Source organism: Schistocerca nitens, chromosome 11, assembly GCF_023898315.1.
Source record: "Schistocerca nitens isolate TAMUIC-IGC-003100 chromosome 11, iqSchNite1.1, whole genome shotgun sequence".
Taxonomy (NCBI): domain Eukaryota; kingdom Metazoa; phylum Arthropoda; class Insecta; order Orthoptera; family Acrididae; genus Schistocerca; species Schistocerca nitens.
In genome coordinates this window covers 165649325-165672466 of record NC_064624.1, presented here as the reverse complement: position 1 = coordinate 165672466, position 23142 = coordinate 165649325, and the positions used below count along the sequence as shown (strand labels likewise).

Genomic DNA, 23142 nt, shown 5'->3' with positions numbered 1-23142 from the left:
CACGTAACCACGACGAATAACGAAAAGAAATTCAGTTCTTTATCGACAAAAGGCATCAGGCCGTAAGACGCAGAAGAATAATAAAATTTTTTCACCCAACCTTTTCCTTTAAATCGGATGGTAAGTGTTTCGTACCTGCCGCCGCGTCTATGCCAGAGCGCTTCGGCGAAAGTTCGTGTGGCCCGGGGTTGTGAGACTGACGTCACGCTCAACGCGTTCTGTGATTGGCGGCGCGGCACCGGGTCGTGTGCAAAGAGCGACGCACGTGGCAACCGAGGCCCGGCCCCGTGGTTTTTGGTGGAAAAGGGCCTTAGTTTCTGCACATGCGCAACTGGCGTGACGTTTAATTCCCTACCGGCCAAATACATAGGGTTTGATGAACAATGTGCGCGGTTCGCGGCGTGCACTGCTAGCCCTTACCACTCAATTACCTGCTACGTCAATGCCACCACTTGGTAGCAGCCGGCAGCATACACCACAGACACACACTATACATAGTAAAATCAGATCCGACATCAGCGTATGTAATACTGAGAGGAAAAAAAAACTTATTTTCTGTGATTCTGAACGAGATGTTATAGAATTTATCGTACAGTAATAAATTTGTGGGGCTGAGAACCGTGAAGCACCTAATCGTCGATTGTTACACAGTAGCATTTATTCATGCTTCTGAAATCTGTTGGGTCAGTTTATCTGTACTGTAGGGCCACATTGTACTTATATCTGAACACTCACTGAGAGCTGTCACTGGTTTCTCTGATATTCACTTAAATATAGGGGGTCGAAGACTGAGTGCTCTTGGTCGTTACAGCTCTTAGCGCCTCACTTGTCTTCTAGTTAAGTCACCTTGTCGGCAAATGGTACCAACTGAATTTAATCATTTACGCAAACGGCTGTTTATGTCTGGAGTTGGCTGTCTACTGTGAAGAAATCGGCTTTCCAGTGGAGTAGCAACATGAACTCTATTGAACGTGTATTAAGTGCTAACAGAAAAGAAAATTACCTGTAAAACTTGGCCGCAAAGAATTTACGGCACTCAAGACGAAATCCGTTGTCACAGGAAATGACGAAATCAAGCGTGACTACAAGCCAACAGGGAAGTGTATAATAACCGTAAGTTTTTAAGTGGATGCAACGTAACAACGCCCGATTTTCGGCCCAGAAATTTATTAGTTAACTAACAACACATGAATTAGGAACCTTGCCGAAAAAATACAAAACCACGAAAAGTTACACAAAAAACGCGAAACGGAGGGTAGTGGAAGCTCAAACATTATTCCGTTCTTACCATAAACTACTTAATTATGGACAGAACAACAAAATCAACAAAACCATTTCTTCCTCTTTGCAGAGAAGTGATGCCTATTATTACTATTATTATTATGATGGACAGCTGCTGATTAATGTTGATGAGCATAGCTGTTAGACAGCAGACGTTATTAATTTCGAGCACTATTTTCCGTTCGTTCCACATTATTCTAATGGAAGCTTTCAGCGATCAGATGACTAGCATTACGGCAAATAACAAGCAGCGAATTATTAAACACTCGACAGTAAAATTTAACACTATTCGCCATTCGTTTGTTCGCAACAATTCTATTTTGAAATTAAAGTACGACAATGGATTAGGAGTAGGTCTGCCGTGAGTTAGGCGACAAGCCAGACAAAAGCGTGCAGAACAACACCCACAGCTCCCTGAAATTCCAGCACAGGCCAGCTGCCCGCCTTACCTTCCTTCCTCTGGTACTCTCGCGGAGAAGAGGTGCTCTGACGGCGCACCGCTCTCCGTACGGCTGCTGCGTCACAACTGGGCCGCACCAACAGCCGGGGCGCGCGGCTGCCCCCACCCAGCTCTGACGTCACGGGGCGGCGTTGCCAGCTCGCGCGGCAGGCGAGGGAACGGCTGCAGCAGGGCCAGCGGGGCGTCTACGTCGGTGTCGGCACTGCCGGGCCGCCTGCCTCCCCCCCGCCACAGTCCGTTTATCTCGTACCGCGCTATACAGCTGGCAGCACACACCCCCTTCGCATGGCGTTCCAAAAACCGACTTTCTTATATCGACTTCCCGATACCGCTTCTGGGTGGCTATATAAAGCCTTAAAAATCGATTTTTGGAAACCGCTTCTAGTTGCCTGTTTTCCAATTCCGCAATCGATTTTCGCTTCCATGTAAACGCATCCGGTTTTGAAGCGTGCTTGGGCTGGGAGGTTTCTTCTTATTTTTAAAAACTTTCAGGTAATACGGACGGAGTGGCTTTTTGTACTGTGAAGGACAAGTAGAAATATTAGACCAACTATTTACACCTCGTCTACGTGCATAGGAACAGCTGTTTCACAGACTGAATCAGATACCGTAACAGCTCTTATCCTGGTGCCGTATTTAACTGGGCAGCAAATGCGTTTCAGGCCTTAACATGTAACCACGAGACCGAAAAGCAGTTTGCGAAATTCGGTTTTCGTCTTTCCGACGAGGTGTCGCATGTAGAAGCCATTTTAAGGCATGTACACACTAGGACCTAGGCTAGCGTCAGCAGAAGCCCCGTCTTTAATGGGAATGGCCATTTTTTCGTTCTGTGTCCCGTTGACTATCCAATGGGATGCCAAATGCCCCGGCTTTTTCGTAATCAGAAGTGACATTTTGTTTCATTTTCTGCTTTTAATTATTTCTACGTCAATTTCGCATGACAGACATGTTTCTTTTTTAACATTTTCGTGAGTCTTGCTTTGCCTAGAATTCAAAGATGGAATACAGAAGCTGTATTTTGGTCACAGGATGAGGAGAGGTGTGAACAGAAGATTTCCGGTCATCACGCTCGGTGAAAGTGACTCAAGCGTGAGTTTCGCGATTCGTATCCATCATTTACTACTGCAGAAATAGCGGACGGATGTAACAAGTTTTCGTTAAAGAACGTTACAGGGCTATCAACGTGCAATTCTACTTGCAGTTACGAACTAGCTATTCACTGGTAGATGACATACATTTGCAGTGGATGCGATCGACACGATGTCTTCGGACTGTGTGAGAGAACAACGAGAAGCAGGCGGCAGTTCCAACACTGGATTCGGCAAACTTGCTTCAGTGCGCTCCATTCTCTGTTGTGCGTTGTGTGAAACTAACTCGTGGCCTTTAATATGGGGAAACCATGGAAGACGAGTTCGCTTTTTTGAAGGAAACCACGACCATGCGAAGGTAAAATGTGTGCTGCGTCGTTCAGTTTTTTCCACTGAACAAACATGGAGGGCTTGCCGATATAACGCATCACACGAAGACAATGAAGCACCTGTTGGCAGTTTCTTCGGGAAATGACAGAAGTAACTTACTTTGTTAGTACGAATGAATTACAAAGAGGCGAAGAGAAAAGCACCGTTATCGCAAAACATATACGTACTTACACGTATTTTCCGTTAAAGCACTGCATGGCTCTTGTCATCCGAGACCTGTTTCAGAAGAAACATGTTCTAGGTCAAAATGCGAGTCCATCTCAGTGAACGTTTTATGGCCTTACGCAGTGCGTTGAGTCAGGATTTGAAGATGCAAAGTATCTGCCTGTGATGGCTGATGATGCATCAAATGACAAAACCTGGAAGCTGGTACCTATTCTAGCTGGATAATTCATCCGTGCAGAACGTTGGTCAGTGCAACGTAATCTCTCTTATGAGCAATGGCGGAGAAACGGTAGCATTATTAGCTAACTGTAGTCTGGGTATTTAAAAAAAAATATATACTTTACGAGATTGTCGCATTTTGTGCATATAATTGTAATTTCAACGTTGGTAGGCACAAGATGGCAGGAACAAACAATGTTTATTGCAAACTGAACAGCGTTCTCGAGATGAGCACTGAAGGCATCCGTTGTGCTGTCCACGTGGCACAGAGCGGAGGTCGAGTGCAGAAATTCTCCCCACTCACACAGAAACAACAGCGAATTAAATTTTTCCAGTATTTTCACATTTACACTCAGCGTGTGGAGAAACTGAAATCCTTCTGTGATTTCGTTGATACTGGATACAAACAAGTTCTACGAAGTATTAACACTAGATGGTTGTCATTGTTGCCGGGAGTTGCAAGAGTTATTGATCTGTATAAACCTCTGAAATCTTATTTTCTGTCTCAGGATAGGTGTCTTACATTGGAGCAAATTTTGTGAGAACCCACGGACACGTCTTTGGCTTCATTTCACACAAAGCTAATGAAAATCTTTTCAGATTCAATCCAAAAGTTTGAAACAACCACGATTTCAGTTACACATTCAGCTGAAGAGGTAGAGCTGCTTAAAGAAAAAAAATCGGTGACAGGAAATTGGTTAACTTCAAACTTCAGTTAGTTTTTCGATTTTAATTAACTTGGTAAAGGAAGGCATTTTCAGTCCGGTACGAGCCAGCTGTCAATTTGTTTTATGACACTTTTGTGACTTATTTAGAGAAGGGAAGTAGTGTGTTTCATCCTCTGAAATAGTTTCATTGGGTAACACTGAAAATTTCCGTTTCTTGGGCTTAACTTTTAAATTGTCTGAAATTCTTAAGACAGTAGACTGATGTGCAACATTTCAGTTGAGACAGGATGCCTGAACAAAACTGTATCCCAGAAACTTGAGGAATGGGAAAAAGCTAATTTGCAAACACTTGAAAGATGGCGTGATGTATTCCATACACTTTAAAGTACAGGTACTTCATGAAAAATATAGAGACGCATGTGAGGTTTGCTCGTGCTTTACCAGGCACAAATGCTGTTGTGGAAAGAGCATTTTCAACTGTGAATTCCTTTTGGATTGTTAAGAAAAACCGTTTTACGACAAACTATTGAAGCAATTGTAATAGTTTAGACTCGTTATGAAGATCTCACCTGCAAGGATTTCTGCAATCTGCTACTAACCTAGTCAAAGCTTTCGAAAGCTGTTAGGTATTCTGTTAAGTACCAAGTTACTAGCAGTGCACGCCGTACAGTAGCTGAACTGTTTGCTTCTTTTTGATGTCTGCATTATCGTTCATTTGTCAGAAATCGTTCTATCATCTTCTCAGTATTTTCAATTGTAATCATTTTCTGGAAAAACAATGAATCATGAAATGAAGCAGTGGCGTTACTATCATGTTTTGAAGTGCATTGTTAGAATGTGTCTTTTTATGTGTATGAAGTTTAGTTTTTATGTATGTTAGTAAAGCAATGCAGTCATATATGCAGAATAGTTTCTTTTTGTCCAGTGTCCCGTTTTTTATCGCAATTTCCGCAAATACCACGTTTCCTCATGTCGGAAATGAGGCCGAGAACTGTTCAGTGTGTGCAGACGGCAACTCCGGCCGGCCTCGCCTGCAGCTGGGTCTGCTGGCGGGAACACCAAAGCGCCGCCGTCTGGCTGCCGCCGGGTCCCCACTGCCGGTGCTCCGGTGTTGATCGGCTCAGCAGCGACTAGCCGTGTGTCTGGAACGGCTGTGGAAGTTTTCGACGATGGCCACCGGTCGCACTAAGTATGTTTTGTTGCCCGGTTTCGGTCTTTTAGTGAACCAGACTGCCATGAGAAGCTCTGGTATTTACAGTATCAAATACATTAGCTGGCCGTTATTCTACGACCATCATAAGAGTAAACCAGATGTAAACATTACACTGTGTATTGTTCCGTTTTTGCTGGAATCTCACCGAGTCGCGTTTGACGAGGAGCGGCAGCCGTGCTGACTGCAGTGCAGTAAGGATACGTTTTGCGCTGTGCGTTACCCGTACGTCGGCTGAGCGGTAATAAGGGACCACAGCTTTACCGGCGGATCTTGTCCAACTAAGCTGCCGTGATTTGAACCCTGCAGTTAAATCGTAAGAAGGGACGAGGAGACAATATACGTAGCTTAGAATGTCATTTAATTTTTGAAGAGAATGAAGTAATGTTCGGCACTATTCCAGCAATACCGCTCGCTTCTTGGCGGACCGAACAGAATGCGTAACATTCTCTCGTTCTTAGCTAACATAGTGTTGTAATTAAAAAGAAGAGTGATGAAAATTCTAACTCAAACACCGGAAAATAGATCTGCGTCAGATACGTGTAATGCAAAAGCGTATTGCATAGATCCAGTACGGGAAGGTCAAGTGCTGTTCGGGAAACGCCACTACGTGCCGGTAACGTTGGAAGCGAAGGTAAGAGCATAGGCAGTCACAAGGCTGGAACACCCTCGCCTGGTATAAAATATTCTGTATACCCGTATATCGTATGTTTTCATATCTATGTAAAGGTTTCACAAGGCCATTGAGTCATATTTGAAGAACAATCTTTGTAAGAGAAACGGCGAGATCGGAATCTTACGATGACGGCCTGGAAGGAATAAGACTAAATAAAAAAGTATGAGAAGAAATTATCCTGGTAAGGCACCTAGCCAAGAATCGCTCTGAAAGATGCGATGAATGTGGAAGTATGGCTTCTGGGTGAAAGTGGCCGTCGTGAGTACTCGTGACAGGTTTATTGCAAATTGTTGTGTTTACATTCGTTATGCTGACGTAATTTTTTTTATTTAAATATTATGTACCTCGTAATGGAATGTTTTAGTGTGTTTCAGGAATATGTCCACCGGAACCACGTTCCAGGTACGGAGCGCCTGCTCCCCCTCAATCCGTGCCGCTGGCTCCGCTGCCGCTCTCTCGTGGCGACACATCTGCCGCGCAGTTAGCGTTCCGAAAAATTTAGTCAGTCGTCTTTCTTGCTACAAGAAGACGACAGCCACATTTTATGTCTGTCCGACGAGACGTCGTGGCCCAGAGCCAAGATTCGAACTGGACCCTCGCCTTCTCCGTCAAATTTACTTCCAGGCTGGGCTGTCCGGCCGCGCTTCGCGACACAGACGGCTCTCCAGGGCTCCACCGAGTCTCTCCAGGCGGCCTGACCAGCCGCTCCGCTCTGCCCTCTCTGACTCTCCACACACTTACACCGTTTCAAAATCAGTCTTCGGAAATCAGTTTCCTGATGAAGTACGACTCAGTACTAAACAACACTGCAAAAAATAGAATTTGAAGATTCCCGAGCGCCATTAAGCAATACTGGTTTTTTATTTACTAATAACGCCAAGAGGCGGACCTTCGAAATTAAAAGTTTGTAGTAAACTGAAAAATTACTTACATTCAAATGAAGAAACTATAAATTCTTTATTTGTGTGGCCATAGTGTCAATAGTTGCTTCATAATTCTCGAGTGTATTTTTGTTCTGTCGTTGCAACTACAAAAATACGTGAGTTTTTCACTGGACACGTTTCGCTTTACTAAGGTACAGCTGATAATGTTTTTCGTCAACAAAGCGAAACGCGTCTGCTGAAAAAAGTCACGCATTTTTGTAGTTGCAACGACAGAACAAAAATACCCTCAAGAAGAAACTGTAGTGTACATCAACAGTACTACTCAAATGTCCAGCAATCAGGTTTTACTTCATTTAAAGTTTGCAAACTCGCACTTTTTGTACCGGATTTTAACTTCTTGTGATTACGCGTGTTTTCATCCGATTAGAAATCAAAAATAAAAATTTTCTATTTTAGTTAATTAAAACGCCAAACTGATTATAAAATATAAGCTACGTAATGCAGAATGTAGCTAGTGAGAACTGCATTAGAGTTTACACTAGTTTAAGATTACAACGGTACGTTCTCACATCCAGGCATTTTGATTTGAAATGCTCACAATGTTTTGTACTTAAAAGCCGTGCGAACCCTTGAACGCCGATATTTTCGGGTGTAATTCGAAGTGTGTCGTACTACTGTAGTAAACAGAGCTCTGAACGCTGCACTTGGATTTTTATTTTTTTTTTAATTTTTGAAGGAAGTTAGTCACACGATTACCCTCGCAGTGTGTCCCACTATTTCGCGTGAATCGGTGCGAGGTTCACCTTTCAGTTAGCGCACTTCATCACGAAGGATAATTTAAAGTTTTCTTCAACCCGAAGGGAGTTTCAGAAGAAACAGTCTGTGTGAGCTACACGGCAGCCGCCAGATGTAACGCTATCGAAATTTCAGCAGACCTGTTACCAGTGGACGTGGAAAATATAGTTACGAAACTTTATTCGTACTTCACCCTTCTTTTCCTGATGATGCTTTGTATAAAAACGGCAATTCTGAAAAAGTTTGTCAACTCTAGAAAGTTCATCGCCGGTGAAACGAACCCATTTGCTTCTGAAAGAACTCCCAGTAACTATTCAAACTACTTTAAGAATGTCCTAATACTGGTGAAAAAGAGGATTCTACTGTGATCCGATGCCAAACTTCAATGTCTCGGCTTCAAAGAATGTCATTTCACTATCGTCAGATGAGTTCCACTCATCTACCACTAACAGACTGCCTCAGTTTGCACGTGTAGCTGTAAATACGTCAGTATCATCCGGTGGACGCAATGAATACAAATGCCAATGTTCTTTGACGACATATGTAATCCCAAGTACGGGCATTACAGAGACACTTGGGTGAGAAAAAACGGCAGGAGTTTTGTAAGTGGAAAGTACAGTTAAGGAAACGCTCGGTATTTTAGACACAGAACCTGCACAGAAGCCTTAGGCGAATGATAAATACATACAGGCAGACCACTTTAAATCTAATCATTAAAAATTTTAGGAATCCAAAGTATTCGCGAGTTGAAACGAGAAACAAAATTAGATAACTGGGACAGAGAAAATGGGAGCTCAACTTGGAATCGACCAAATTACAGGTAGGAACAACTGTGGATGAATAGCCGGCTCAAGAAAGTGCAGAAGAAATCTACAGCAGAATTCCTGCGTCTGTGATAAATGAAAATTAAGATGCACTGGTATAAAAAAAGAAAAGAAAATGAGAACGAGAATGGTCCGAAACTACGAAAGACGCTATGACAATACAATCCATCTTCTACACCAGTATCTTCATCTACATCCATACTCTGCAAACCACCGTGGCAGAGAGTACGTCCCACAACACCAGATGTCAAAATTTCTTCCTGTTCCATTCACGTATGGAGCGCAGGAAGAATGACTGAATGCCTTTGTACGTGTAGCAACTATTCTAATCTTATCCTCACGATCTCTACGTGAGCGATACGTAGGGGGTTGTAGTATATTCCTAGCATCACCATCTAAAGCAGCTTTCTGAAACTTTGTTAACAGACTTTCCGGGATAGTTTGGGTCTGCCTTTGAGAGTCTGGAAGTTCAGTTCATTGCGTAACTGTCACACTGCCACGGGCCAAACAAATCCATAACAATTCGTGCTGCCCTTCTGTGTATACGTTCAGTGTCCCTTGTTAGTCCTATTTGGTACGGGTCCCACACACTTTAGCAATTTTCTAGAACCGATAGTACGAGTGGTTTGTAAGCAAACTCCTTCGCACACAGACTGCTCTCCACCAGTATTCTACCAGTAAACGGCAGTCTGTCACCTGCTTTACCCACAAATTCCATTCCATACCAGGTACTTTTTATGTGTCGGCCGATTCCGACAGTGACTCGATGATATAGTCGTAGAATACTATTTTTTCGTTTTCTGGAGGCACAGTTTTACATTTATGAACACTTAAATCAAGTTGCCGTCTTTCCACCGCTACGAAATCTTATCAAGATCTGACTGAATATTTATGCAGCTTCTTTCAGACAATACATCTTGGATGACTGGATCATCTGAAAGAAGTCTGAGGTTACTATTAATATTTCGTCTTCCGCAGAGATAGCGATGTGGTCTGACCTTGCAGCTGTGTTAAGGGCAACCTACAGTTCACAGGAGTTTCTGCAAACATGGCGTCATTCTGACGACAGAAGTTTTGCATTCGTGTAGATCGGGCTGTGGATATGGGAGAGATTAAATTGTTGGCAAGAATTAGCTCCGAAACATATTGAAGAAGTTGTGCCAACTTTTTTGGTAATATGCCTTCATCAACACGAAAAGTGAGACCTCTTACTGATTCACAAGCCGGAAGTATCTGCAGCTAGTCAGCAGAGAATCCAGTAAGGCGCTCATTAAAGTGTCTCGATAAAATAAGTTTATTTTTAAAAGCTCTGAAAGCTAGTGTGAGTAGTTGGCCTGTGATCAGAAAGGGCGGGCAGCCATTCTAACAGACGAAGTAAACCATCAGCTCACTTACCTTGTGTCCAATGAGTAAAGCCTTTCCGAAACCTCAACACAGCTAGCATATAGGAAACACGCCACTATCGGTAACGTTTGTTGTAATAAAATGACGAAATGCGTAACATTGGTGGTTGAAGATGTACTGTAATCGTAAACGTTTATCCGGGAAAGAAGTGGCCTAAAAAAAAATAGCCCGTAAATTGTCTTTTTTACACTTTACATCTGGCTACATTTTATATATGGCTCAGACTACGTTACCTTTTTGTTCTGTTGCAGGAGTGTCAGTTATATGCTTTTTATTTTGAATGGCGCAATTTGCTTTGCCGGATGATCAACGTGTGAATATTTATTAGCATTTGCAATGCAAGTTTGCAATGACAACCCAGAACACACACACACACACACACACACACACACACACACACACACACAGAGAGAGAGAGAGAGAGAGAGAGAGAGAACTACTATATGTACACATTATCGAATATTTAAGAACATACTGCAATTAACTCAATAAAGAAATCCCAGAAACTTTACAAACGTGAAGGTGAGAAAATATCTTTTAGATGGTAGGACGCGAAATCACCTCCGTAGCCACCCTCTGCTCTGTGACTCAACGCTTACAACCGCTGCCTCACAATCAACCGCTCGAAGATCAGCCCCCGCACCGTAACCTGAATGCAATGAAGGCCTTAGCAGCCGATACGTCCTTATATGACGTCTGATTATAACACATCAGAAAGAAAGTGTCCTGTTTTAAAAAATCTTCCATGTACAGTTGCCCTGAAACGGTGTGGTTTCATAATACGGAATTTAGGACCTCATATTCAGTAGCAGCCATGACAAATGACAACTTTTTTCATGCATAAATAATTATAACAGTTACGTGCAGATGTCAACTCACGGAGTAACAGTGTGATAAGTTTCTTTTTTAACCATTCTTGACGGCCCACATAAAGTCTGGTCTTCCGCCATTTCCTTTGTTTGTCTCCAGAGGAACACTTTTTTTTTTTTTTTTTTTTTGTTTTGTTTAAGGGCGCTCAACTGCTGAGGTCATTAGCACCCAGTCACTGTTATGAGAGCACATGGAATCTGGTAAAACTCAAGGGGATGGGGGGACACCAGAAGGACCTGACAAATATGCAGATAAAATAAGGAAAAAGTTTAAATGTCTTTGGACAAGCCAGTTAAAGTTATAAAACGCAGAATACGAGCAGCTGCTCGAGCGTCATCAGCTAAAACATCCGGTAAAGTAGATGGCAGGGACAGGACAACACGAAATTGACTAAAACGGGGACACGACAATAAAACATGGCGCACTGTTAATGCCTGACCACAAGGGCACTGCGGGGCTGGGTCACCGGAGAGCAGGTAGCGGTGGCTAAACCGGCAATGCCCGATCCGCAACCTGGTCAGAAGGACCTCCTCGCGCCGAGATGGTCGGGAGGATGTTGTCCAAGGAGTTGGGAGCGGATTTACTGCCCGGAGCTTGTTTCCTTGGAGGGATGACCAAGCATCCCACCACAACGACACAAGCCTCTTACATACTTCCCCACGAACGTCAGATGACGGGACACAATGAGAGGCTGGCCGAGGCAGGAGGACTGCAGCCTTGGCTGCAGCATCCGCAGCCTCATTCCCAGGCACTCCTACATGGCTGGGAACCCACAGAAAGCTGACAGAACCACCATTATCAGCGAAAGAATGGAGGGACTGCTGTATCCGTTGAATCAAGGGATGGACCGGATAGGGAGCTCCAAGGCTCTGAAGAGCACTGAGTGAGTCAGAGCAGAGTACATACGATGAATGGCGGTGGCGGCGGGCATACTGAACGGCCTGATGGAGAGCAAAAAGCTCGGCCGTAAAGCTGGAACATTGGTCGAGGAGCCGGTATTTAACCAGAGGAACACAGCCGACCAAGCGAGCAGAACCGTTGTTCCAGCTCCTGGAGACACTGTCCAATGCTGGTACTGCATGCCTGGACTGCACACTTGCGAAGGGCGTTTCAGTTTTCCAATACCTATGTAACCTAAAATGCATCACGGAGTTTCGTGGTGTGCAATTTAATAAATAATGACTCCGAAATGCACCACTTACGCTTCGCGGAAACTGAATGTAACCTTGCGTCTACTGCGACTGCTGTTTCCCACCAAACAGAAAACGATACAACTGAAGTCATGAGAAAAGTTACTGACGTCTAACTTTAAATGACGGGAAAATTCTCCGTACAACTTCGTATGCATTACGTAGCTAAAAATGAAATTTCCATCCCGATGACAAATTTATTACTGTCTTCATTTGCATACTGACGAGTGAACCATCATTTGAATTCTGGGTTCCGAATAACACTTTACAGGTTTGCATCAGTAGATCACATGATCAGAAACACCTAAAGAGTGAATAGTAAAGATATTGTTTTCCGACGCAGACTGAATGCACATTTAACAGCACATGACGATTCTTGCTGCACGAATTTCGTGAAAGGAAAAACGGACCAGTACTCTACGAGATGTGTCCACACTAGGAATAAGAAAATACCGCACCTGTTGCTACCACTGCCGATCTTGTTTGACCGACGACGAAAACGCCGGATAAACCACTCACCAAAACGCAGTATGCGTAAAATACGTGTAGTAACAAGGACTATTTAGTTTGTTTCCATCACAGCACATTCATACACTTCACCAAATCACAAACTGCCCTTTCAGTCTCAGCTGCAGAATAATGTCAGCACACCCTACCTTCCAAGCAACAATGTGGGAGGGAAACAAAGGTCAGTGTTGTGTTCTGCCTCTGTACTGGGAGTAGAGAGAGTCCCGTGAAACAACGGCACAGGTCAAAGCCAGTGTGTGGCATCGCTAGGACACTCTGTGGGGAGTCTTGTTTTACGGTACGTGGTTGTGCCCTAGCAGTTTAAGATTTTAATTTGGAAGGCATGATATATACGGCAAAGTGCGTTGAATATATTGCAAATCTGGACATCGGACTATAGTCCGTTCATCACAATAAACTTCATCTAAACATTACACTATGTACTCTTCCGCGTTTGCTGGAACCTCATTGGATTTAGTTTCAGGTGGAGCGGAAACCAAGCGGTCACAAGTGCAATCAAGTACGATGATGAGGGTTCGTTTCATGCTGTGCGTATCGACTTGTGCTGTAATACGGGGCAACAGCTTTACCGGCGCATTTAGCTCTGACAGCGCTGGCCGGGAAGTGATCCAGCTAACGTACACTGAAGTGAGCAGTGGCAGTTCAGGCGTAGAAAGAGACGAGCAGAGGACAACACAGCTGTGGATGTTAATTTTTAAACAGAAGGAAATAATATATGGTAAAACTCGGGTGATTTCTCCTTAGGTGACCGGACGGAAAATATAACATGCCATCGATATTAGCGAACATAGTATTGTAATTAAAAGCAGGAGTCATGAAAATTCGTTACTAACGTGGGTAATTTTTCTACATGAGCTGTGTGTGGCGTAAAAGCGCAATGTAGTAAAATACTAAGCCACTGAAGGTATCTGAGTCAGTTGTCTGGTAATCTCTGAACTCCTTCCACATCGGACACCGCTAAACACACTTCAGTACAGCTACGTTGATAACGAGTCTATCAGAGACAGAGATATGTCCACATTTGCTCCTCCTCCTCTTTCGTGGCGTGCTGTTCTGCAGTTCGCCATCATTTGGCAGCGACGTGTCACAAAGCTTCGCGCATTAGTTGCAGTACGTTTGACAGCGTAATGTCTTGTTATTCCTCGTGACAAATCCCTTAACTCTGCTCCATATCAATTCTGTCGGGTTCAGACTGCAGTGTCACGACCACAACTCTAAAAATAATCCATTTGTACAGCGTGCTCGACGGCGTCAAAATTGTCTTCCATCTTTCTGCGACATTTATCACTCTGGCTGATGTTAGATCATATCTGTCCTATAAAACAATGGGCATATGCGAAAAGCGTACTTGACTTTACAATTTTTCTCCAAGAAACTTATTTATATAACGTTTTATCTTCAACCATCTTTTACCATCTTTTATAAAATATCGGTAATTGAGAATTTATACTTGCAATGAAAACCAGAAATTTTCGTGTGATGTGTAATTGTGAACTACAAGATCTGCATTTTTCTTAAAATTGGTGACTCATGAATTAATTGCCATATATGGCGCAAAACCATATCAACCAAAACCACTAAAAACAAACGCAAAATATAACTATTTACAACAGCAAATAAAAATTCTGCTTGATGCTTTCCTACGAGTGTCTCCATTCCTTCCAAGCTATTTATGTAAGTGTAGAGAAGATATGGCTCAAATTCACAGATACAGTATCGACAGCAATAGATTCATACCGTCTAAGTTAAGAGACGGGACTGATCCACCATGGTACACAAAACACGTCAGATCACTGTTGCATAAGCAACGAAAAACGCATGCCAAATTCAGAAGAACGCAAAATCTCGAGAACTGCCTAAGATTCACGGAAGCTCGAAATAGTGCGGACGTCAGTGCTAGATGCTTTTAATAGTATCCACAATGACGCATTGTCTCAAAATATGGTAGAAAACCCAAAGAGGTTCTGGTCGTATGTAAAGTAAACCAGTGGCAAAAAACAGTCAACACCGCCACTGCGCGATAGCGATGGAGAAGTTACCGATGGTGGTTCCACTGAAGCGGAGTTACTAAACACAGTTTTCCGTAATTCCTTCACGAAAGTAAATATTCCAGAATTCGAAACCAGAACAGTTGTTAGCGTGAGTGACAAAAGTAGATAGGTATTGCGAAACAACTCAAATCACTTTACTAAGGCAAGTCTTCAGGTCCAGATGATATAGCAATCAGGTTCCTTTCAGAGTATGCAGACAGCACCGCCTTTCTTATGAATCATATACAACCGCTCACTTGACGAAGGGTCTGCTCCTGAAGACTGGAAAGTAGCACAGGTCACACCAATATTCAAGAAAGGAAATAGGAGTAACCCATTTAATTACAGACCCGTATCACTGACCTCAATTTGCAGGAGGATTTTGGAGCACATACTGTACTGTAACATTATGAATCACTTTGAAGAAAATGACTTATTGATACATAACCAACACGGCTTCAGAAAATATCCTTTATTCCCATGAAGTAATGAGTGCTGCCGACAAGGGATCTCAGATCGATTCCATATTCCTAGATTTCCAGAAGGCTTTTGATACCGTTCCTCACAAGTGACTATTAATCAAATTGCGTGCATATGGAGTATCGTCTCAGTTGTGAGATTGGATTCGTGATTTCCTCTCCGAGAGAGGTCACAGTTCGTGGCGATAGACGGTAAATCATAGAGTAGAACAGAAGTGATATCAGGCGATCCGCAAGGAAGTGTCATAGGCCCTCTGCTGTTCCTGATTTACCTACATGATCTAGGAGATATATGAGCAGCCCCCTTACATTGTTTGCAGATGACGCTGTAATTTACAGTCTAGTAAAGTCATCAGACGATCAATTCCAACTACAAAATGACCTAGAGAGAATTTCTGTATGCTGCGAAAAGTGGCAATTGGCACTAAACAAAAGAAAAGTGGGAGGTCATCCACATGGGTACTAAAAGAAATCCGAGTAATTTTGGGTATACGATAAATCGCACAAATCTTAGGGCTGTCAATTCGACTAAATACCTAGGAATTACAATTACGAGCAACTTAAATTGGAATGACCTCATAGATAATATTGTGGGGAAGGCGAAACAAGACTGCGCTTTGTTGGCAGGACACTAAAGAGACAGCCTACATCACCCTTGTCCATCTTCTGCTGGAATATTGCTGCGCGGTATGGGATCCTTACCAGGTAGGATTGACGGAGGACATCGAAAAAGTTCAAGGAAGGGCAGCTCATTTCGTGTTATCGCGAAATAGGGGTGAGAGTGTAACTGATATGATACGCGAGTTGGGGTGAGAGTCAGTGAATCGAAGGCAGTCTTGATTGAGGAGAGATCTATTTACGAAATTTCAATCTTCAACTTTCTCTCCCGAATGTGTAAATATTTTGTCGACACCCAACTACGTAGGAAGAAATGATCATGATATTAAAATAAGAGAAATCAGAGCTCGAACGGAAAGATATATGTCTTCCTTTTTCCCACGCGCCATTCGAGAGTGGAATGGTAGATTAGTAGTAGTATGAAAATGGTTCGATGAACCCTCTGCCCAGCACTTGAGTGTGAATTGCAGAGTAACCATATAGATGTATATGTAGATGTGATGAGTTTCATATTTAAATGCTTTAGGTATTCAAACCAAACAAAGAAAATAACGCACCACGTGGAGCGTAGAACCACCGCCTGCCGGCACACACGATGGTCAGTCTACGACCCTGTCTATCACGCCACGCATATAGTCAATACCTCCCTTATTTCTGATACATAGTCCTACTCGAAAAAGTCAAAAGCTGATTATTGTCTGTAATCTTGTGAAGAACATTAACTACTTGTTTCTCGCCATTAACGGTGTTCCACGCGCGTGTTTCACTACGAAGCAGGAAGCAGTGTCGTCCATTTTCGCGGTACGTATCAACAGCGAGACAACCAGAGCACAAGTACTGGTTACAGGGACTGCTACAGTACACAATTTTTAAGATAAAAGTTACGTAGGTAAAGTACGATTAAGATAGACGTTGATGGCTGTTAATACGTCAGAATGTCTGAAACGTTCTTCCACAATGACATACTATTGAGCTATCGAACACTTAAGTTGGACCTACTTCCAAGAGCGGAGCACCACCAGTTTAAGAGAGCTGCGGCTGCTGACCAGTCACCGCGCTTGCGTTTGTTTACATCTGGTTTGCTCTTATGATTAAGTACATGCTACATACGAACCTCTTATTCCACACCAACCTACACCTCTTGCTGTGCTACGGAGTACTGGAAGCTTGTTCCCAACAAATAAGTAGGATTCTCAGCCACATATGAATTTTTCCAGATGGACTGAAATACGCTGTTGTTCAACAACGGCATAAAAAAGGGGATAGGTCTGATGCTAACAACTACCACCCAGTCTTAGTTCTGACATCTTTATCCAAAATTCTTGAAAAAGTCATGTATTCAGGAGCAGAATCTCTCCTCTGTAAAAATGGCGTACTAATTAAATGTCAATTTGGTTCTCAGAAAGACTTTTCAACAGAAAATGCTATATATGTGCTTTCACTGATCAAATATTAAATGCACTGAATAACCGAACTTCATCCATTGGAATATTTTGTGACCTCTCAAAGGCTTTTGATGGTGTGAATCGTGAATTTCTTCTAGACAAGCTTAAGTATTGTGGCATGAGTGGGACAGTGCACAAATGGTTTAATTCATATTTAACTGGAAGAAGGCTGAAATTAACAGTACAAATAGTCTGCGAAAACCAGCAGTCCTTTAACTGGGGAGCTATCAAGAACGGTGTCCCACAGAGTTCAGTCTGTTTCCTTATTGGTCTTAATATACATTAATGACTCGCCACTCTATATTCATGAAGATGCAAAGCTAGTTCTTTTTGCTAATGATACAAGTACAGTAATCACACTCAAGGAAATTGTAAATAATGTCTTTCACAAAATTACTAAGTGGTTCTCTGCAAGTGGACACTTATTAAATTTTGAGAAAAAACAGTGAATATAATTCTGTGCAGTAAGTGGCATAACACTGATAAATATAGGCTATGAACGCAAGTCTGTTGCTAAGGCAGGGTATTCAAAATTTCTGGATGTGTACACTGATGAGAAATTGAATTTGAAGAAACATCGATGATCTGCTGAAATAGTTAGGTTGAGCTACTTACGCTACTGCAGTTATTGCAAAATATTGGTGATGAACATCATCAAATTAGCCTACTATGCCTATTTTCATTCACTGCTTACACATGGCATCGTATTTGGGGGCAATTCGTCACTAAGAGGAAAAGTATTCATAGCATCAGCCTAACAGCTGGAGCCCACCGAAGATCACCTGGTCGACATTTATTTAATGAACTTCAGATATTCACAGTACCTTCGATGTACATATATTCATTTATGAAATTTGTCATTAATGACCCACCCCAGTTCAATAGTAACAGCGAAGTGCATAGCTACAACACTAGAAGAAACCATTATCTTCACTACTCTGGATTAAATCTCACTTTGTCACAAAAAGGTGCGAATTATGCTGCCACAAAAGTATTTGGTCATTTGCCAAATAGCATTAAAAATCCGGCAGATATCTAAACAACATTTAAAAGAAAAGAAAATTATGGAAATACGGAAGCGTCCGATCCTGCCCGTCTGCTTTGACCCATGACGTCACGAATATGGCGGAAACGACCATAAACGATTCCAATTTGGCGCATATAAAGCCGCTATGTACACATTGTGAGGACGAAAATACATCGAAAAACAAAACACACAAACACTTTCCACAAGAAGCCTAATGACACTAACGGGACAAGTGCGGGAAATGGGGTGTTGTGGGTGGGGTGAAAACTAAATATAAACTAATTTAGACACCCACCCCCATACAAAAACACAAAAAGAAAAAACCGACATCAGAAAACTCCCCAAATACCACTAAACAGTATCATCTGGAATCGGACACTTCCCTTGTTCTGTATAGCTCAACAGCAGCTCCCGATCCCATAAATTAAGATCAAACACTTCCCTTGGCCTATATAGCTCAAAAACATCTGATACCAACGTACACAGCCACACATCGGGATCGAACACTTCCCTTGACCTGCGCACTTAATTTTATCCGTCATATCCATTCCTGAACAAAAACAATCGATTAATTTTACTAAAATTACCACACGACGTACAGCGAACACTAAATTAACCTTCACACAAAATCGTTAACTCACTGAAACGAATTCCACTACAAACACAGCTGACACACTAACAATTCTGGATAATGAGAAAGCAAAATGAGCCCATTACACCACACGAACGAAAACCCTGAACATACCACCAGAGAGCACAACAAACCACAACACGACGACATCTACAAACACGCCAGACTCAAACCAAACTCCGCGCCGCCATTACGTCACACACGACAACACCCTTACGCTTCTGTCGAAGCTCCTGAATGACAGCTCCTACTGAATAGATGAATCTTTAGACATGAAGTATTAACTATAAAAATATTTACTATTTTGTGTAAAGAAAACTTAGCCCTTCTTTGTGAAAGTTTGTCTACAAACACCTGCATTGCCATTTTTCATTTACTTACACAAAAGACGATGAAACACTTTATACTGTAGGCACCTACAGATGTAACAATGCGTTCTTCTTAAAGCCGCAACAGTTGAATAATTCTTTATTTGTCCTAATAAAGTATTACTCAGCAGCACCCGTTTGGTTTGACAAGAACATGTATGTGAATCTTCAGTGTCTCCCAACTTATTTTTTGATGGAACAGTCCACAGGTGAACTGCCTGTTCGTAGTGTCCAGCGTGCACGCTATGAACCGAAAGTACAGCTATGGACTGTTCCATCAAGAATATATATAATAGTTGAGTTCTGCAGTGAGATTTGTAGCTGATACTCTGTATTTTGATATCGTTCTGAGCAATGACAAACACTTGTCAGAAAAGATTCTTAGGATGGCTGGTTTTACTGCCAAAGTGTTTGAGTGCTGGTCCTTTACGGGGGACACTGCTTCACACGTCCAGATACCCCCTTAGCAGAAAACCGACTACTTTTTTGGTAAGTGTACGGCACAGTCACTGCCTGGAGATGAACGATTATTAACAGAAGTGAAGACTAAGCCCCCAACGCCGGGAATTTTGACAACATTTCTAGCAAGAGGATTAATTTTAGGTCAACGTAAGAATTCATTCATTTCTGCACTTACACATATAGAACAAAGACGAAATGGAGGGTAACATTATCTGTCTTACTGACTACCCAACAGACTACCTTGTCACCAAAAACATTTCTCCAGGAAAGTGAAACTATAGAAATTAAATGGAACAGCGTTCTGTACTAAAGCACATTTGCGTGGCTTAACGTGCTGACGATTGCTAATGCAGGACTGAGGGAAAGACGCGAACAGATTAGTTGTACTAAATTCGGCAGTTTTCGTGGAGTCGACTGCTTCGGGAAATACCGGATTCAGTGCTCCACTATGGAACTGTCAAAATGCGTCTCGCTTGGTTTGATTTCAAGCCATTAGGAGTAGGGTCAGACTGTCCCAAGGTCTACGCAGTATCCTGACGTAAAGTAATTGTTTAATTCCTCTATAGTCGAAGTTGCCATAGCACCTTATCTACTTGCACAAGCAGTGTTCCATCATTCTGTTCTGTTATTCCTAACAAGCAGAATAATCCTTTTATGGATCACATGTGTACAAATACGAACCTACATTTCGGGAAAAAGAATTCAACAAAATGGCGCGAATACGAGTAGAAATCTCGTCCGAGCCTATGCTTTTCACTCATGCCTAAAGTCCGTAGAACAGCAGAATTAATAGGAATGTCGGTAGGACTTTAAAATAACAAGATTTGTAATACGAAACTCTTTAGTATTTTGAGAGCGTAATAAACGAACGCGGTTTGCTTCATACGCGATAGTCTCCATAGTGAACGTAAATGAAACCTTACAGCTACCGTGACTTTGCAGAAACAAACCAAAAGAAAACAAAGAAAACAATTCAATACTGTGGGAACGCATGAAAACAGTCGTCCTTACCTTATTAAGGGTGTGGGTGTAGCAGAAGAAATTCTCGGCGCAGAAACAGCAGCACTAAATCCCAACACAGAACGTCACACTGGACACGTCTCGCTACAAATGCGACAGACGCCTGGGCTGTGGCACGCAGTCAGTGCTGCCAACGGGTGCGAGGCCGGCAGGTACCAACTGCAGTCTGCTACGGGGGCCTCACACAGGGGGCAGCGCTTCCAGGGACCCCGCGCAGAACATGCGAATGTAATACGAAGACTGTCGCCCTAATTTTGTTATTGCTGATAAATTCAAAAAAATAAAGTAATTAAATTTCATCATTTTTTCACTTGCTATTGGCTTTGCTTCATAGATAAGACAGACTCTTCGGTTAATTTGGCGCAGCGTACAAACCATGCTTACAGGTGTATGAAAATCTAGAATTTTCCAAATCTATAAAAACTCTGGTAAAAACTGAGATAATTGACAATAAAATTAGATTTTTTATCTAAACATAAAGTTTAAAATGTAACAGCTTACTCATTTTTTCATAAATTAAGTAAACTCTAGAGCTTCATACAGCTATAAGTATGGTTTGTATGCTGTGCCAAATTCATAGTAGAATCTCTCTTACTTATGAAGAAAAGTATACCTATAGCAACAAATGCAGCCAATAGTGGGTGAAAAATGTTGAAACTCCACATGTAAAAAGAAAATTATTTTGTTATGTTTTTGAACTTCCACTGCTATGAGTGTGATTTCTGAATAAAATGTCCTGTGGTGCCTCTCCTGCTACAAGTTGGGCCGTTTGACGTCCTACCCCCTGTTTGACGTCCTACCCCCTTAAAGACAGCACAGCTGTTCATGTGCCCAGTATGTGCGGCGTTCCTTGTAAATGTGGCATCATTTACATACGTCAGACAATTCACAGATGCAGAGCGTTGTACTGAGCATAAGATATTAAACAAAGGGAGCTTGTCAAGTTGACCATAACTGAACTTTACTTGGAAAACGGACATGAACTACAGTTCGATAACACGAGAGTCCTAGCTCACGCGTCAACATACTGGGATTCCGTTATAAAAGAGACGAATGAGATTAGCCGGCGAGGTGGCCGAGCGGTTCTAGGCGCTTCAGTCTGGAGCCGCGCGACCGCTACGGTCGCAGGTTCGAATCCTGCCTCCGGCATGGAAGTGTGTGATGTCCTTAGGTTAGTTAGGTTTAAGTAGTTCTCAGTTCTAGGGGACTGATGACGTTAGAAGTTAAGTCCTATAGTGCTCAGAGCCATTTGAACCATTTTTTGAATGAGATTAGAGTGGACAGCAACAGTTTTAAAAGAGACGAGGGGAACACAGTTGTCAGGGCGTGAGGGCGGCCATTGTACGTTGAAAGGAAACAACGGTGGACGCTCGACGTTTTCAGAGAGACGGGAGCGGCAGCTTCAAACGTGGCGCCGGCCCCTCGTTCCAGATGACGTCACTCGGTCCCGCGGCGGGCCAGCGCCGCTACACTATGTGACCAAAAGTATCCGGACACCCCCAAATCATACGTTTCTCATGTTAGGTGCAGTGTGCTGCTACCTACTGCCAGCTACTCCATATCAGCGGAACTCACGAACTTCGAATATGGTCAGGTGATAGATGTCACTTGTGTCATACGTCTGCACGCGAGATTTCCACTCTCCTAAACATCCCAAAGTCCAATGTTTTCCAACGCAAAGGGACGCCTACAGCACAAAAGCGTACAGGCCGACCTCGTCTGTTGACTGACAGAGACCACGGACAGTTGAAGAGGGTCGTGATGTGTAATAGGCAGACATCTGTCCAGACAGTCACACAGGAATTCCAAACTGCATCAGGATGCACTGCAAGTATTATGACAGTTAGGTCAGAGGTGATAAAACTTGGATTTCACGGTCGAGCGGCTACTCACAAGCCACACATCACGCCGGTAAATGCCAAACGACGCCTCGCTTGGTGCGAGGAGCGTAAACATATGATGATTGATCAGTGGAAAAACGTTGTGTGGAGTAACGAATCACAGTACATAATCTGGCAATCTGATGGCAGGGAGTGGGTATGGCGAATGCCCGGTAAACATCATTTGTCAGAGTGTGCAGTGCCAACAGTAAAATTCGGAGGCGGTGGTGTTACGGTGTGATCGGGCTTTTCATGGCGGGAGGGGAGGCTTGCACCCCTTGTTGCTTTGCGTGGTACTCTCACAGCATAGGCCTGCACTGATGATTTAAGCACCTCTTTACTTCTCACTGTTGAAGAGCAATTCGGGGATGGCGATTGCACCTTTCACCACCATCGAGCACCTGTTCATAATGCGCGGTCTGTGGCGCAGTGATTTACGATGGTAACATTCGTGCAATGGTCTAGCCTACATGGAGTCCTGAACTAAATCCTATACAACACCTTTGGGATGTTGTGGATCGCTGACGTCG

At 42.9% G+C, this 23142-nt stretch overlaps 2 protein-coding genes across 2 annotated transcripts in view; both read right to left on the bottom strand.

Moving 5' to 3' along the window:
• LOC126212606 (speckle-type POZ protein-like) overlaps positions 1 to 1797 on the bottom strand; it is a 70564-nt gene extending 68767 nt beyond the window's left edge. Inside the window, exon 1 of the mRNA XM_049940036.1 lies at positions 1731 to 1797. The gene's annotated coding sequence lies outside the window, so the exon portion shown is untranslated. The remainder of the gene's footprint in view (positions 1 to 1730) is intronic.
• Positions 1 to 20847, bottom strand: part of LOC126212605 (poly [ADP-ribose] polymerase tankyrase-1-like) — a 598324-nt gene extending 577477 nt beyond the window's left edge. The window contains exon 1 of the mRNA XM_049940034.1: positions 20724 to 20847. The gene's annotated coding sequence lies outside the window, so the exon portion shown is untranslated. The remainder of the gene's footprint in view (positions 1 to 20723) is intronic.
• Between the last annotated feature and the right edge of the window lie 2295 nt (positions 20848 to 23142).